Genomic DNA, 16,458 nt, shown 5'->3' with positions numbered 1-16,458 from the left:
TGAATTGGTATGTGGCTGTTGTGTGGTGTGGTGAGGTTCACATAAAAATGGGTTCACTATGTAAGTCCCTCAACACGCCTGGCAGAAATTGCTATTAGCAGGGACAAGGAGACTTCAGTATGAATTAACTCTCATATAAATTAAATAACTGACCAAGAGAAAAGGCAATTTGGATCTGTGCCTTTCATGGTACCTTAATGATTATGAACTAGCCTGCTCTAGGGAATTGGGAGAGACCTTGCATTTCTCTGGCAATGTGATGTAAATCATTCAGTCCTCTTCCAATTCCAAAATGACTGAAGGTACACTTTTAATTTCCTAGTAAACGATGTATATGAAAGGAATTTCTCAACGGGCATACGAAAGATCAATGGAAGAACACTCTGGCAACGCCACTGTTCCAGCTGTGGTAATGAAAGTGTAAGTAGAAAGACAGCTGGCAGAAGACCTTGGTTTTTCACATGAAACACACATTTCTGCCTTTTTATTTCAAGTTTCTGAGTAGAAAAATAGCCTCAGTTGTCAATCAGCTAACTTGCAGTGCTAATAGATTCTGATGGTTGGGGAAGAAGGGGGGGCAGTCAGTGCAGAATTTAATTTAACAACTTACAATACATCCACATGCCCAGAAAATGTGGACAGCTTGATAGGGTTCACTGAGCCAAAGAAGTAAGACCAAAACAGTGCATTAATGTATAGGGGAAGAATAGTTGCAATCAGCTCTCTTGTGCATTGGACAGAGAACTTGGAGATGAAGCAATTATCAGCCATCGGGGATTAATAGTAAAGTGTGAATGCCAAGCTGTATATGTTAGGGGCAGAATATGTTGCCTATAGAAAACAACAAAGAGCGTTTCTTACTATTAAGTGAGATTAAACGTAATGGCCTGATTTAATCACAAAGGCAGAATTAAATTCAGATGGCAACTTCAAAGTGGACACATGCACACCAGCTACTGCATACATTTACATATAGCTGGCATAGCTTGGCTTGCATCACAATAGGATAAAGTTTCTTTGGCCACTTAAACAATTTTCCATTCTTTGCCTTTCATTAACATTCACTGTATTTATCTCTAAATTGCTTTTAGTTAATAAGATGGTGCTAACAGTTATATTTATTCATGGAAGTCCATGAATAATTCCTCCAAGTAAATTTTTAATTCTACCAAGTAAAAAAAACAACAACCCACAGCAGCAGAGGGTCAATGAGAATAGAATAGCTGTAATCAGGTAGTCACAAAAAGCTGCTGTAGTAACCTCCAGTCCTGTTTTTCATCTCTCCTCCCCACCCCAAGGTATCAATATTCCTAAGTATCCATCTGAATTCAATACCTCCCATAAAAGTGCCTTCTTTTCATTCTGCTGGTAGAACACCCATGTTTTAATGAATGCCAAGCTAATTTTGGGGGTTTTGTTGTTGTTTCTGTTTGAAATTAATTAATTGAGCTAGTTTGATCTTGCTTCTATAGTGCTCTGAGGAGTTTTCAGATGCCGTAAGTTATTTGTTTCCGAATTTAGCCCCACTTGAGGCTATGCAGTTTCCATTCCATAAATTAAGAATGTTAAATGCCCTGATCCTAGGCAGATTTACTTGGAAGCGATTCCCACCGATTCCTAGTCAACCCAAGAAAACATGCTTAGGATTGCTGCCAAAGTGTACAAAGGTCCAAGCCATTATATCTGTTCATTAATTGGTTGCGTTGTCTGCTTAATAGCTCATTAACTACAGAGTAAACTCCTGAAATGAAGGTTTTATGCAGCACATATGTTTTCAAATGAATGACAACAGGTTGTGCTATAAATGGAATTCAACGGAAGAAATGTTGGATCCTCTCACACGGCATTCCAAATGCTACTTTTAATAGTCATACATGTATAGAGGAAATAATTTAATAAAAAATGGGCTAATGAGTGTTTCATCGATAAAAGTTTAGATATCTAAGCTACTAGCAAAGGCCTTTTAGAAATCATGGTGCTACTACTGCAAAACAAAGGGAGTCCTGACCAAAAAAAGAAAAAGTATGTGGGAGCCCACAAATAAGGAAGAAAATATACCACCTCTGTCTAATCCACAATAGCAGTGAAGAGCATACAGTGGTTTAAACTGAGCCAATGTGTTGTCCCCCAGATATGTTAGATTACAACTCCCATCATCTCTGACCATTAACCGCACTAGCTGGGGCTGATGAGAGCTGGAATCCAACAAGCTCTGGTCAATGCCAAACTATAATCCACAATTGTTGGTATCACTTAGGTGAGATCAAAGTTTGTGCAACAATGGCATGTGTTCAACTAAATCCTACTCAGAGTTAAAATTAATGAACCTTAGGTAGTTGTGTATATTAAATTAATAAGCTTACTGTGAGTAGGACTAGCATTCAATGCCTGCAAGTTCAATTTTATATAGGTCTGCCATGACCCCCATTAACTAAATAGCCCCACACCAATTAGAGGGCAGTATACAACTATCATGTTCCATCAATACAAGGATTTCTGATGGCTCAACAGAACTTCCCTCTCTTCTCTTTGTGTGTTGCCTAAATCTGTTCTAGGGGTTCACCCAACCCAATAGAGCATATGTGGCGTGGGGTGGGTCTGAGATGCTTGTGGGGAGAAGATGGGAGATGGAGGAATTCTGCTGTGGCAGTGGAAATTCTTGCATTGATAGAATACATTAGTTACATACCACCCAGAGTAACCTTTTTTGTAGGGGAGTTCCAGGCCTATGGTCATTTTGATTGCCCTTTTGGGCACTTTTTCCAGTTCTACAACCTCTTTTTAAATATGCCACAACCAGAATTGTATCAGTTTCAAAATATCATTATCAAGCCTGATGCCCAGCCAACTCATCAAAACAGGAATGTCTCTGGGACTCAGGTTGCTTCCCTGTGGGTGTTAAAAGCTAAAATGTTTGTGAGTCAGAATGAATTTTCGACAGTGCCAAGTGAATAAACTTGCTCATAGTCCTCTCTTCTAACAAGGAACACCTGCTTTTTAAAAAATTAGTATTTTAAATAAACCACTTCCATTCCATTTTTAACAGCCCCCGTGTTTAGCATTTGACAGCCAATATCTTATTAAATTTTAGGTTTAAATAATGTATTATTCTGCAGTTTACTGCCCCAGAACTTGATTTGATGAAGGATGGTATAGCAGTGTTTTTAAGAAAAACAAGTTAAATATTGATAAGGTTTTACACTTTGAATTTGCATTTCAAATTTGAAAGAAGTTTATAAACTGAATTTTAAATATTTGAAAATCTTCATTTCAGTTCTGCCCCCTTTCACATACTTTTCACTTTCGATGATTGATTGATTCACATTCATTTTCCAATATTTTATATCATGGTGCAGTTGGAACATGTCACCACCTCTGAGTTTACAATATGTTACCTTCATAAAATCAGATAATTCCATTCTATCCCAATCCACAAATCACAACAGATGTGACTCCAAGGTACTCAGTTTCTACATTTTTTTCTATTTTTTAGATTTTGGTAAGCTGAGTGGTTTGGGGTTGTTGTCTTTTTAGTCTGTTTCAATTATTTAATCATATTTTAGACTTTATGATGTGCAAAGACAAGACGCTCCCTTGACTCTCACCATTAAATGTGTACCAAGGGAGAATGATGGCTGTAAAAACCCTGTAGAAATCCTCTCAAATGAAAAGAGGAAGGCCAATTTCAAAGGACAAAAGACTGAAGTCCTGGTGTGACAGGTCACTAAACACTTATCTGCCACTGCTCCAGGTTAGAGCATTGAAGAGAGGTCCTGCTAAGTAGCATAGAATTATGGAACAAGGCCTTAACTGTGTTCTGGACCTGAAGACCTTGGATGTAGAGGACTAAAGAATTTCAAATGAAACTCTGAAACAGGAGACTGGAAGAGTAAGGCCTATTCACATTGCTTCTCAGGCAATTGAAAGGGGCAGCTACCCCGGCTGACTTTCACCTCAGTAGGATGCGACTGCTGACCAGTGAATTCTGTATCAATAATCAAAGCACAGGCATGAATGTCTTTTCCACCTGCTATAACTCTGACACCATCCATATTGTTAAGTTTTATTTCCTGTAAGTGTTAAGTTGACTAAAGTAAGCAACAGCAGTGATAGCTCTGTAGTTCATAGTTTCGTAGAGAAAGGCATTGAAAATAATCATGAGAAAATGGGTCTATCACACTCTTTCCAAGGTTTAAATCTGGATCTGTTAACCTGTGTCCCTCCATATGTTGTTGGACTCGAACTACCACCAGTCCCAGCCAGCATAGCCAGAGGCTAGGGAAGATGGGAGTTGCAGTCCAGTAACATTTATAGGACTACAAAAAGCCAGAGCTGAGAGTTGTGTGTGTGATCTATGAGCTAGAAGCAAGGCTGTAGGCTGGGCAGTTGGGAGACAGAACCATGCCTGATTTCTGCTGGAATCCAAGGCTGTGGCTATGGGAGAAGCAAGACCCTCTTGGTGTGTTGTTGTTGTTGTTGTTGTTGTTGTTGTTGTTGTTGTTGTTGTTGTTGTTGTTATTTCTACCCTGCCTATCTGATTGGCTTTCCCCAGCCACTCTGGGTGACTTACAGTACATATGAAAAATTGTAAAACATCAGTCATAAAAAAATTCCCGATACAGGGCTGCCTTCAGATGTCTTCTAAAAGTCAGATAGTTGTTTATTTCCTTGACATCTGACAAGAGGGCCTTCCACAGGGCTGGCGCCACTACCAAGAACGCCCTCTGCCTGGTTCCTTGTAACCTCAATTCTTACAGTGAGAGAACTGCCAGAAGGCCCTTGGCGCTGGACCTCAGTGTCCAGGCTGAACGATGGGCGTGGAGACGCTCCTTCAGGTATACTGGTACACAGTAAAGAGGTATACTGTGTTAATGCTGTGACCCCCATTAGCATAGGTTTAGGTTGTATATATGTGTAAATAAACCGTATATCATAAAGACACCACTCCCCTTATTCTGAAGAAACTGAACCTTGGGTAAGTGCGTAGAAACCCTGGAATCTCACACTGCTCCAAGATTAGGGTGGCATTCAACAATATACACACAGGAACAATAAGCAAACCTCTGTACTAGGGCTAGGTGTGGAAGCTGATATTTGGATCTTTTAGATACCTGCACACCTAAATACAACCACCCATGGCTGACACTCAACTATGAAGCATGCATGGAAGGCGGAGTCTGACCCACAACTTGAAGTCAACTTCCATTCTAAACCCAGGGCTTAACTAGGAGTTGTGCCACCACTCTGCTTCTCTTTCACCAAACTGGTGGGTCAGCTTTAGAGAAAGCAGCTCAAGCTACATAGCCGTGAACCTGCGTTAGGGAATCCTATGGATGTGGCAACCAAAGCAGCAAGTGAGCTCCTCTTCTGTGTCTCTGGTCTTTTGCTGCTCCTGAATAATTTGGGAAGAGAATGGCTCCAGCTTTCTGTTCTGGAGGACTGTCAAGGGCCTGCACCAGCATTGCCGAGGGCCCGTTAATGCATAGTCTTGATGAAGAAAAGATTGTCACAACTATGCCTGTGAGTAGATTTAAAAGGGAAGGAGTACAAGGCTGTTGTTAACAATTGCCTTGCAAAGCAGCAGCAGCAGCATCTCCATTTCATGAATGGTCATTAACACAAAGCTGCACTTTCTTTCCCATCTGGCTTTGTTGCTGTAAATACAGTCCATGCAACATCTTGATGGTTTCTCTTTCCCAATAGGTTGTTTCTGGTGTTTTGCCAAATGTGTCAAGCAGAACCATCTGGGTTTGGGAAGGTTCTGCACTTGCCCAGGCTTGGCTCCATATGCACAGCGCTGCCGGCCTCCTCTGCCCTCTCCAGGCCTGCTGTGAATCAAACTGATTGTTATTCAGGTGGGATGGCCCGGTCATGAACTGCGCTAATCAAAAAACAAACTGCACCAAAACACTGAGGCTCACACGCTGGCGAAGGCCTCCCCCTGACCTCGGTTCACCAGCCCCTTCCAGTGGAGGCGGATTCAGGTTGTGTTCTCCTTCTGGATTTCTGCACCTTCCACAGTTACCAGGCATCTGTGTAAAATCCCCATCTCCACCCAGCCCCTCCCCTTGCCTTGTGCTGGGCACTAAGGTCAGTTAATGCTCAACAATTCAACGTGGGAAGTCTTCCTGAGGAAGTACCAGGCCATAAATTTCACCTAACAAGAGCCACTTATCACGTTTGGCCTTGTTAAAGAGCCTCCCAGATATTAATCACAATAAAGTCTACAGTGTCTGTAGTGTGGTGTAGAAAGAATGAAACAGTTGGAGGGTGCAAAAATGGAGAGGTTTTGTTTTGTTTTAAAAAAATGTAGTCTTGCCTTTATGGTAGTCTTGATGGGAGGCAACATTGCTGGATGTAAGCTAAGTGGCATGAGAAAGTGGGATGTATGTTATGGGCATATCCTATTTATTTACCTACAATAGCTCTGGGTGAATACCAAGATCCTTGCATCCTTCCTTACCAATTCATACTGGGATGGATGGTTTTCAGTGGAAAATTTAAATAACTTCTCAACCCAACTGAGCAACAGTGAATGACATCAGTGGGACTGTTTTTTATTCTCTGTTTCAGTGGTTGCTAATCAGTCTTTTGAATGCTAGGTATGTTTCTATATGATAGTTCTTCACACAAAATAATATCTGGTTATTTTCCTTTTAGTTTATTAGTGCTAGAGAATACCTATCAGGTCGTTCTAAAATTCATAATTAAATGGACACTCATTCACAGCTAGGGGACATAGGTAGTAAATACTGTATGCTTTGGACACATAACATCGAAAAAGAAAACAATAATTTAAGACATAGTGACTATGAAATAAATTGTAATATATTTAAGTATGCCATTTTTAGCAACATTAATAATTAAAACGAAGTCACAAGCCTTATTTAAAATGCTATTAATATGTTACAAACTACTAAGTTAAACTGTATGAAAAGCGTGTTAGTATTTTGGCTGTGCAGCTGATTTGGATGAACCCTAAATCTTGAACCCGTGAGGGATTCTGGGCTTGTCCAAGGTGCAGTAAAGCACCCTGAACTGAAGCAGGCACCTCTGTAGCGTTTCGTGGTTGCATTGTAGCTGGACAGTGGACACCCAGTTAAAATTTCTTAAAAATTGGCTTGGTTAATTTCAGTATGTATTTTCAGAGTCAAAATCTAAGAATAGTGTTTGTGTTCAGCAACAGAAGGTATGGGCGCCACAGAATTACAGGGGTTGCCAACCTATTTTGCGGCCAGTGGGCACAATTGGAATTTTGAGAAAGTCCTATCAGTGTCAGTCACAAAATGGCTCCCACAGAGTATGTGGCAGAACACACAATGGCTGCCAAATCCAACAGAGCAGAAAAATTGCCATCAGGAAGGCACCTACATCAGCAACTGCCACACTTGCCCACAGAGATAATCTCTTTTGCACCTCTCCTTTGTACAGAATGAATGGGGAGAGTATGAGTCCAATCCTGGCATGCAATTAAATGTGTGCATGTTTAAGGGGGTGTTCAGTGTGGGAGAAACTGAGACAATGCAAATGGGAACTTAGCTGGATGCTAAGGGTAGATTTTTGAGTGGCTATTGACGGGGGCTTTTTCCAGGCCCCATAGAAGGCACTGGCAGTCACACTAGCGTCTGTAGGTGTCGTAGTGATAACTCTAGGTTTAGGAGCTGCCACCCTACATGTCCTGCCATTAGGTTATGGTCATCCACAAGTGGCCATCTGGCAGTACTTTCTTTGCTGTGCATTCATGCAAAGCGGTGCATAAATAAATGCATGCACACATTTGTTTCATTTAGAAACAGACACACATAGGCAGACTCTTCAAATACAAGCGTGCAGAACAAAACAGACATTGGAATATGAGGCAAGTATCTAAAGCCTGGTTCATACGTACTATCAGCCACCCGGAGCCCCTTTGAATCCAAATCAAGTGAAGGTTGCCCTACATTGTAAGTTGATTGTGTGTTCCCACTGGCCAGAAGGATCCACCGCTTTGGCCATCTCACGACATCACTGCAAACTACTTTGATGCTGGTTTCCAGCAAATAGGATGGTGAAATGGATGAACTCATACAACAAATAATAATAATAATAATATTTGCACACCACCCATCTGGCTGGGTTTCCCTAGCCACTCTGGGCAGCTTCCAACGAAGATTAAAAATACATTAAAATGGCAGATATTAAAAACTTCTCTAAATAGGGCTGTTTTCAGATGTCTTCTAAATGTCAGGTAGTTGTTTATCTCTTTGACATCTGATGGGAGGGCATTCCAAAGAGCGGGCGCCGCTACTGAGAAGGCCCTCTACCTGGTTCCCTGTAGCTTTACTTCTCGCAGTGAGGGAACCACCAGAAGGCCCTCGGCACTGGACCTCAGTGTCCAGGCTGAATGATGGGGGAGGAAACGCTCCTTCAAGCCATGCGCATCATGGGCTCACCACCTGGAGCAACCTCCATTCACTTTGGTACTTGTTCGTATGATTTAGGACTCTCAATAAGAAAGCATCTCTCTCTTGTCATTGAAGTTAATGAGACACACTCAGGTTTTTAAGACTCCCAGTACTAGATCTGAGTATCTTGATTCACAGTTACCATCAGAGTAGCTAGTAAAGTTGCAAGACTTCTCAGCCTGTTCAGAGCTTGCAAAAGCTAGTCTGGGAGAGGCAAGTTATCTACAAGCCAAACAAAACCCTCCTAGTTCGTTCTTTCTTGTTGGTGGTACAGCACCCGGGGTCCATTAAGGCATCTGCCTGCCTGCACTTGCTGCTTATCCCTTCCTAATGTAAATCTGGGCATTGCCATATAAGGATGGCATATCCCCCAATCCCACCAGCCCCTGTGAACGTCAGGAGCAAATCTCCCACACTGAGATTTCCCATGATGCCGCTGGTCCAAGGAGAATGGAGAGAATTAAAAACCTTTCCAGTTTCAAAGAGTTTAAAAATCTGTTTGGTCTCCTTAGGATAGTTCGAAATGAATGGGGGGTGAGAGCGGGGGAGACAGGGTACGTGCTGTGTGCTGACAAAGATTTGGTAATTCTCAGAATCACACTAATACCAGTTGTTAAGACACAGGTTGCTGCAAGCTCTTAATTGTGTTTGGTGTGATGTACAAAACAATATGTCTTGATCATCTGAATGGCTAGCTGGTGTTAGAATATTCCTGGCACCACTATAAAGCAAAGCTTTCCTTTTAGTTAACCGGTTAAGGAATGTGGGTTAATGCAGCCTCCCCTTTTTACCCCCACAGCTCTGTTTTTCGGAGGTTGGCAGTAACTGACACTTTTTCTTTTGCTTAATTAAGTTGTTCAGAAGAAGGCTGGTCAAACAGTTGCATCTATGTGGGGAGTCTTGAAATGAACAGAAAGCCGTGGGCGTTGCCAACATAGAAAGGGGGATTCTGTTATTGTTTGGGTGTAGACGGGTCATTTTTTCAAAGTTACTGCTGCCTGAGTGACCACAGCCCTTCAGCAGCAGCAGCAGCAGTGAAAGCACATTCAGCTGCTTAAATGCAACTACCTTCAGCTTCACAATGTGGGGGAGAGAGAAAGAGAGAGAGAGAGAGAGAGCATCAAGAAACATTTTCTGTATCTTCTCCTTTCTTTCTTCCCTTTTTAAAGGCAAACAGTGGGCTCTCTTAAACCGTATTTGTCAATAAATGGTGAAGAAATTCAGCTGGTAGATCGGTTCTCCCTCCCAGTCTGCAAAATGAAAAGAAAAAAACCACAGAAAAACCCGATTTTCTTTTTTAACTGCAAAACTCATGTTTATTGGTTCAGTCAGTTTACACCTGAACTGATTTACGCTGAATAATAAAATGCTTCACACTTTAGAACTGACGTGTATTGAATAATGCCATCTTTAGAACTTGCTTTCTTCATTCTTTGACACAGGGCTGAATTCCAACAGTGGCCGTCCTGCAAGCAAAGCAGTAAATTGACGGCCATGTTTTATGGAAAGAATGAGAGAGAGTCCACGCCTGGACATGTGCATTCTTTCAAGGTTTTCTTTGTCCTATGGAGCTTCTCAAGAGTCCTCTCAGTCTCAATGGCCTTGTTGAAATTCTGCTGGGCCACTTTGTTTGCATAAGGTTAACATCTGTCTGTCATATGGCCATTCAACATGGAGATCCTAAACTGGAGAAAGGCGATTTTACATCACCTTAAAGATGGGGACTGCCTTCTATTAGGGAATGTGCCCCCCAACTGCTAAGTATAGCTACCCAACTTGTTTCCTTTTTACCTAGGCACAGCTACCAAAATTACTTTGTGCCTTTGCTAATATAAGGACTAGCTAGTTTCTCTTGATGCTCATTTTCTGCCTATCGGAGAACCTGAATGTTTTGCCTAAGAAAGGAGATAGACTTGGGTAGCAACCAGTTCTTATATTTTCAGAGATGGGGAATCAGCCATTGTTATACAGGAGACTCCCCACTTACATGTGGGTTATATTCCAGGCTCCTGAGCGCATAAGTGAAATGTGCATAACTGGGGAGCACCCTGGAGAGTCCTTGTGGCTCGTGAGGAGTCCCTCCCCAGATCCTGAAGAAAACATTTTCCTCAGACTCTGCAGAGGGTCTCCTCACGAGCCACAGACCTTCCAGCTCTCTCTCACCACTTCTGGGTTCTCGTTGCCACATGGTCATGCACAGGTGTGGAGTTGCCTATATTTCTTGATCTCTGTAGGCCTTGGTGCAATCGAATGCCTGCATAGCACCTAAAGAACCATGTTTAAATGTCTGCTACTTTTGTTCCGCATATTCCATCTTAAGACTGATCAGCTGCAGACTCCATGGCTTCAACACCAGGCAATTTGAATCTCTCCCCTCTACTCCTCTTACCATCTAGCCTGATTTAAGAATTCTGGAGAACCCAAAGGATTATACCCTGTTTTTTTATATTTTTGTTGATAAAAGCATTTCTCTAATATGGATTTTGGAATCTGTTGGATCCTTCACAGTTCACGTAGGATGAGTATAGCAAAGAAGAGATGTACCAGTGAATTTAGTGGTTCTGTTCTTGATTATATCCAAGTAACAGAGTAATAGTAGATAACAATGTAGATCTGCTTCTTCTAAACATCTCTGTTCTACTAGAAATTCTCAAGCTATTTGCCTAAAAAGAGATGTAGTCACCTTTATATTCTCTGTTAGGAAAGTGGATTATGTTTACCAGCACCTTATGTTTTTAAATAGCTTAAACAAATTGTTGACAAAAGTGGGCCAATGACCACTAGTAAATAGTAAAAATGTTGTATGAGGATCTTTACACTGGGTGCTATGGAATATGTGGTATATAACAGGCTGTCTCTGAGGGGTAGCTGACCTCTAAGCTAAGGACTAGGGCTGGTTAGCATCCCAAAAAGAAGAAAGCATTTATTTAGAGCATTACCGTATTTTTCGCTCTATAACACGCACCCAACCATAACACGCACATAGTTTTTAGAGGAGGAAAATCTGTAGGCATGCCACCCGTAGGCATTCCCTCCATAACACGCACAGACATTTCCCCTTACTTTTTAGGAGGAAAAAAGTGAGTGTTATGGTGCAAAAAATACGGTACTTTAGTAAATGTGTAGTGAGTCCTAGCTCAAAACCAGACTATTTCAAGGCAACTGTCCCTCAGAGCTTGTTGGACTAGTTGTTGATAGTTTTTTTTTATTAAAATAAAAGCCCTCCCCCCTTAAACTCTGATTCAAAGAGGTTTCTGAATTTTGGAGTTGGGTTTAAAGGGGGGGAATGATTCAGTTTAAGTTTAACAATGAATCTATCAAAATTGTTGGTAGGCATCCATCTGTCTCAGGAGACAAGCAAAATTGTGCTTTTCAAAACAATATGAGCACTGCAGCAGAGCCGTCCTTTGAAATTTGCACTTGTCTGAATTTTGTGATGCACTTTTCTAATACAGGTTTACAAAAATGCATATACAGTGGTACCTCGGGTTAAGTACTTAATTCGTTCTGGAGGTCCGTACTTAACCTGAAACTGTTCTTAACCTGAAGCACCACTTTAGCTAATGGGGCCTCCTGCTGCCGCTGCACCGCAGGAGCACGATTTCTGTTCTTATCCTGAAGCAAAGTTCTTAACCTGAAGCACTATTTCTGGGTTAGCGGAGTCTGTAACCTGAAGCGTATGTAACCTGAAGCGTATGTAACCCGAGGTACCACTGTATTAGGGGAAAGTGTACAAAAAAACAAACATATTAGTTAAACCAACATACAAAAAAATCAATATACTAGGGGTAATTGTTTGCAAAAATGTGTACAGTAGTACCTCTGGTTACAAACTTAATTCATTCCAGAGGTCCTTTCTTAACTTGAAACCATTCTTAACCTGAGGTACCACTTTAGCTAATGGGGCCTCCTGCTGCCGCTGCGCCACTGGCGCACGATTTCTGTCCTCATCCTGAGGTAAAGTTCTTAACCCAAGGTACTACTTCCAGGTTAGCAGAGTCTGTAACCCCAAGTGTTTGTAACCCGAGGTGTTTGTAACCTGACGTACCACTGTATATTTGTCAAAACTGCATATAAAGCTGCATTTATTATAAGAAATTCACACTAAAATGTTGATGAATTTTCAGTATGATTTTCATTCAAAAATATCACAAATTGTGGCATAAATGTGAAGAACTGCATTTAAGATTGGGAAAATGAGAAACCAAGTAGACCAAAATTGACAGATAATTAGTTAAATATAATTCTCTAGTTTTTCTCACAGAGTCTATTCATAACACGTGTTACACTTTTGATGCCCTTTCAAAGCTTATTCTTCCTTTTGGTACATTTTATCTGATTTTCCTCCTCTCCATTCCGTCTGTTGTCTCATCTGCATATTTACATTTAGACAACAGAGTCCTCCAACCTGTCTTTCTTGCTTAGGCTACACACTGTAAAGCACTGTGTCTGCTATTGATGCTGCGTAATATTACTAATATAGTATTATTACTACTACTACTACTAATATGTCAACCTTCTTTTATTGCCTTTAGTAACTCCCTAGATGTGTGACATACACATACAACATTAATCTCTGTGTATTACATTTTTTTAAGGAGGGCAGAGTTAATTTGCCATTAACATTTCCAGGCATCCAGAGGTGGAGGTTAAAATTGTATTTAAAAAAAAAAATCAAAGCTCTTTTACAATTTCAAGAAATCCATCTGTTATTAATTAACAACAACAACAACTGTGCAGATACAACCAAAACAATTCCTGGACAAAGTATCCCTAGACGACAAATTGTTAAAGATGCAGCTTCACACCCTGTTGTGTTATGAGATACGTGTCAAATAGTTTAGTTTAGCACATCAGCCTGCTGCCTCTCCTCCTTGGCTAGCTGATGCAAATCGCATGCAGATTTTATGCAGCTCATACAGTGCTCTTAAAAAAGCCCCAAAGTTCCAGCTGCTCGGTTTGCTCAAATGAGCTCTCTCATTTTGCAACGACTCAGCTAAGAGGATGCCTTTACTCCCAGGAAAACAGAAGCCTTTCCTTGACATGGATAACCCAGCATGAGTTCAAACGCTGAAGTGAAGGTCCAGAAGACAGAAAGTCAGATTCACAAGGGCTGAACAGAAGCCATTTCACCATTCCTGGCACTTGCAGTTCCACATGGAGCTTTGTTGCTCCTCAGGACAAAGAAGAGTGCAGTTCCTTTTCGCCCCATATTCTGCTGACAAGTGCATAATAAACTGACAGAGACCAAGCAAGATTTCAGAGGGGGGGGGAACCCCAGTTACACAGGCGGTACAGCATAGAAGGACCGGGGGATGGTCACTTTCTGCAGGTGTTCATCCACTGCCCCTGTATTTGCATAAATTTGCATGCTGTCAAACAGCCAGCTGACAGGATCTCTGAGAAGGTCTGGACTGAGCCCAAACCTGTCAGTGACTTTCTCCTTGCCAGTCAAGGTTGGCTTTGGGTGCAATTAAAGAAAGGAAGAACTACTTTTGACATTGCACAGAAAGAAAGAGTCACAGATGGGGGCAGACACACATACACACTCAGAGCTCTGACTGCCTAAAAACAAAAACCCTAACAGGAAAGTATTATACGTGAAAGTTTCTGTTATCATCCTTTCTTGATGGGGGGGGGGCATTCTGTGAGCCAGTGGCTGCCGAGGCTGAGAATGTGAGATTGCACACAACCATCTTGTAACAGTTATTTACTATTTTACTGATCCGTAATTAGCCCAATCAATTTATTTGTTGTCACAATTTTTCCAACTATATTATCAGGCCACCACAACACACCAAAACTACGAGAAGAGGATATTTATTCAGAATGTATAAAGCATTTCCCCATGAAATGTTTCCGAAGCAAAATATAAAAGTAAATAAAAAATTAAAAAATTTCTAATAACTAAGCATATAATATAAACACAGCAATTTAAAAGCAACTCCTTAAAACAGTGGCCCCAAAAGTGGGCCGTAACACCTCCTCGAAGGGGGGTGGGATTACTCAGGGGGTACTAAGAGGCAGGCAGGCGGGGGGGGCATTGAAGATGTAAATGACTAACAGACTTTGAAAAGTTATCATTGGATAAAGTTCATCAATTTTGTCAAATAGTGTTAATTAGATTTTGAAAAAAAGTTCCATTAATTGTTACTACTTTGAATTTTATTGTGTTACTATCTTCCTTAGTGGGTTGTGTGAACTGCTGCTGTTCTGAATAGTGCTTTTTATACAGTGGGATGAGTTTATAGAACCAAGGGAGCGGTGGCCACCAAAAGTTTGGGAACCACCCTTTTAAAACATCAGTTTGTTAAGCAGTTTCAGCATACAGTGGTACCTCAGGTTAAGTACTTAATTCGTTCCGGAGGTCTGTTCTTAACCTGAAGCACCACTTTAGCTAATAGGGCCTCCAGCTGCCGCCATGCCGCCAGAGCACGATTTTTGTTCTCATCCTGAAGCAAAGTTCTTAACCTGAAGCACTATTTCTGGGTTAGCGGAGTCTGTAACCTGAAGCGTATGTAACCTGAAGCGTATGTAACCTGAGGTACCACTGTACATGATAAAATGGCTAAGTCACACTTCACAAGGGAATTGAATTATTCTGTACTTGGTAGCGGTGGAAGGGGGCGGGGTGCCACGGGCGGCATGGGGGCTGCAGCGCACCCTCCAGGCCCAGCACTGCCTGCAAATGCAGCATGGACGTGACATGGGTCACGTGAGGCGCGCGGCCTGCAGGGTGCCCCAGCCACCACCTCCCTCCCAGCCATGGCCGCCCTCCAGCTGAGGGGGAGGGGGCTGGCCCCTGCCCCGGCTTGCCCCACCCAGTGGGTGGCTTCCCCCTCCATGGGCAGCTACCTCTGCCCCATGGCATCTCATCCTGCCCCCTGTGCAGGTGTCTGAGAGGCTAGCTATGCCACTGGTGTGTTGGGGGGAGCATTCACCAGACTAGGGAGAGCTGAGTGGCCCTGCACTCCTGTTTCCCTGGGCTTTAAAGCCCAAGCGGCTAACTATGTCACTGTATGTACTTCTAAAACGGGTCAGCAAACCTTTTCAGCAGGGGGCCGGTCCACTGTCCCTCAGACCTCGTGGCGGGCCAGACTATATTTGGGGGGGGGGATGAACAAATTTCTATGCCCCACAAATAACCCAGAGGTTCATTTTAAATAAAAGGACACATTCTACTCATGTAAAAACACGCTGATTCCCGGACCATCTGCGGGCCGGATTTAGAAGGCGATTGGGCCAGCTCCAGCCCCTGGGCCTTAGTTTGTCTACCCATGTTCTAAAATGTGGTGCTGGTGTCCAATTTTGGAAGTTATGCCTTTTGACCTGAAAGGCATCACTAACAGTAATCTCAGTTCTCAGAGGGCCTGAGGAGGAAGGTATCAGCTGGCTTGCAAGAACCTCATTTATTATTATTATTTGCACAAGTACAAAAAATCTGGGAGGTGAGGGACTGTCCCCAGAATAGTCTGATGATATCTGTGGCTGCTCAGTGGGCATGGAATTTTGGGTGGCTGTGTGTCTGTGGCCCCATCTGTACTATAAAGCTGTGTCATATCATTTTTAACAATCATGGCTTTCCCCCAAAGAATCATGAGAACTGTAGTTTGTTAAGAGTGGTGCATGTTGTTAGGAGACCCTTATACCCCTCACAAAACTACAGTCCTCAGTGTGATTTAACTGCCAGTCCTTCTTGCTAGGTAACTCTGGGAATTGTAGGCCTGTGAGAGAGATAGCTGACTCTTCTAGCCATTCAACACCAGGCAAAGCCTCTCTTATTTTCCTAGGCTGATTTATGTCTTACATTTTTAATTTACCGTGGAATTATTTTAATTAGTGCTTTATTTTGCTGTGTATAAATTGTTGCATTTAAAACATCAAGAACAATCTGTTGGTTTTATTGTGTTTTTGACATGTTTGTACAGTACATTAAAGGGCAGCGTATACATTTATTAAACAAATGCACAGTTAAGAAATTCATCTTTCCCTTAATCTGGCCCTTGTAATATAA

This window comes from Podarcis liolepis (genome assembly GCF_965112155.1).
Source record: "Podarcis liolepis genome assembly, chromosome: 4".
Taxonomy (NCBI): Eukaryota; Metazoa; Chordata; class Lepidosauria; order Squamata; family Lacertidae; genus Podarcis; species Podarcis liolepis.
The sequence above is the reverse complement of the archived record's forward strand: the minus strand, read 5'-3'. Positions refer to the sequence as shown.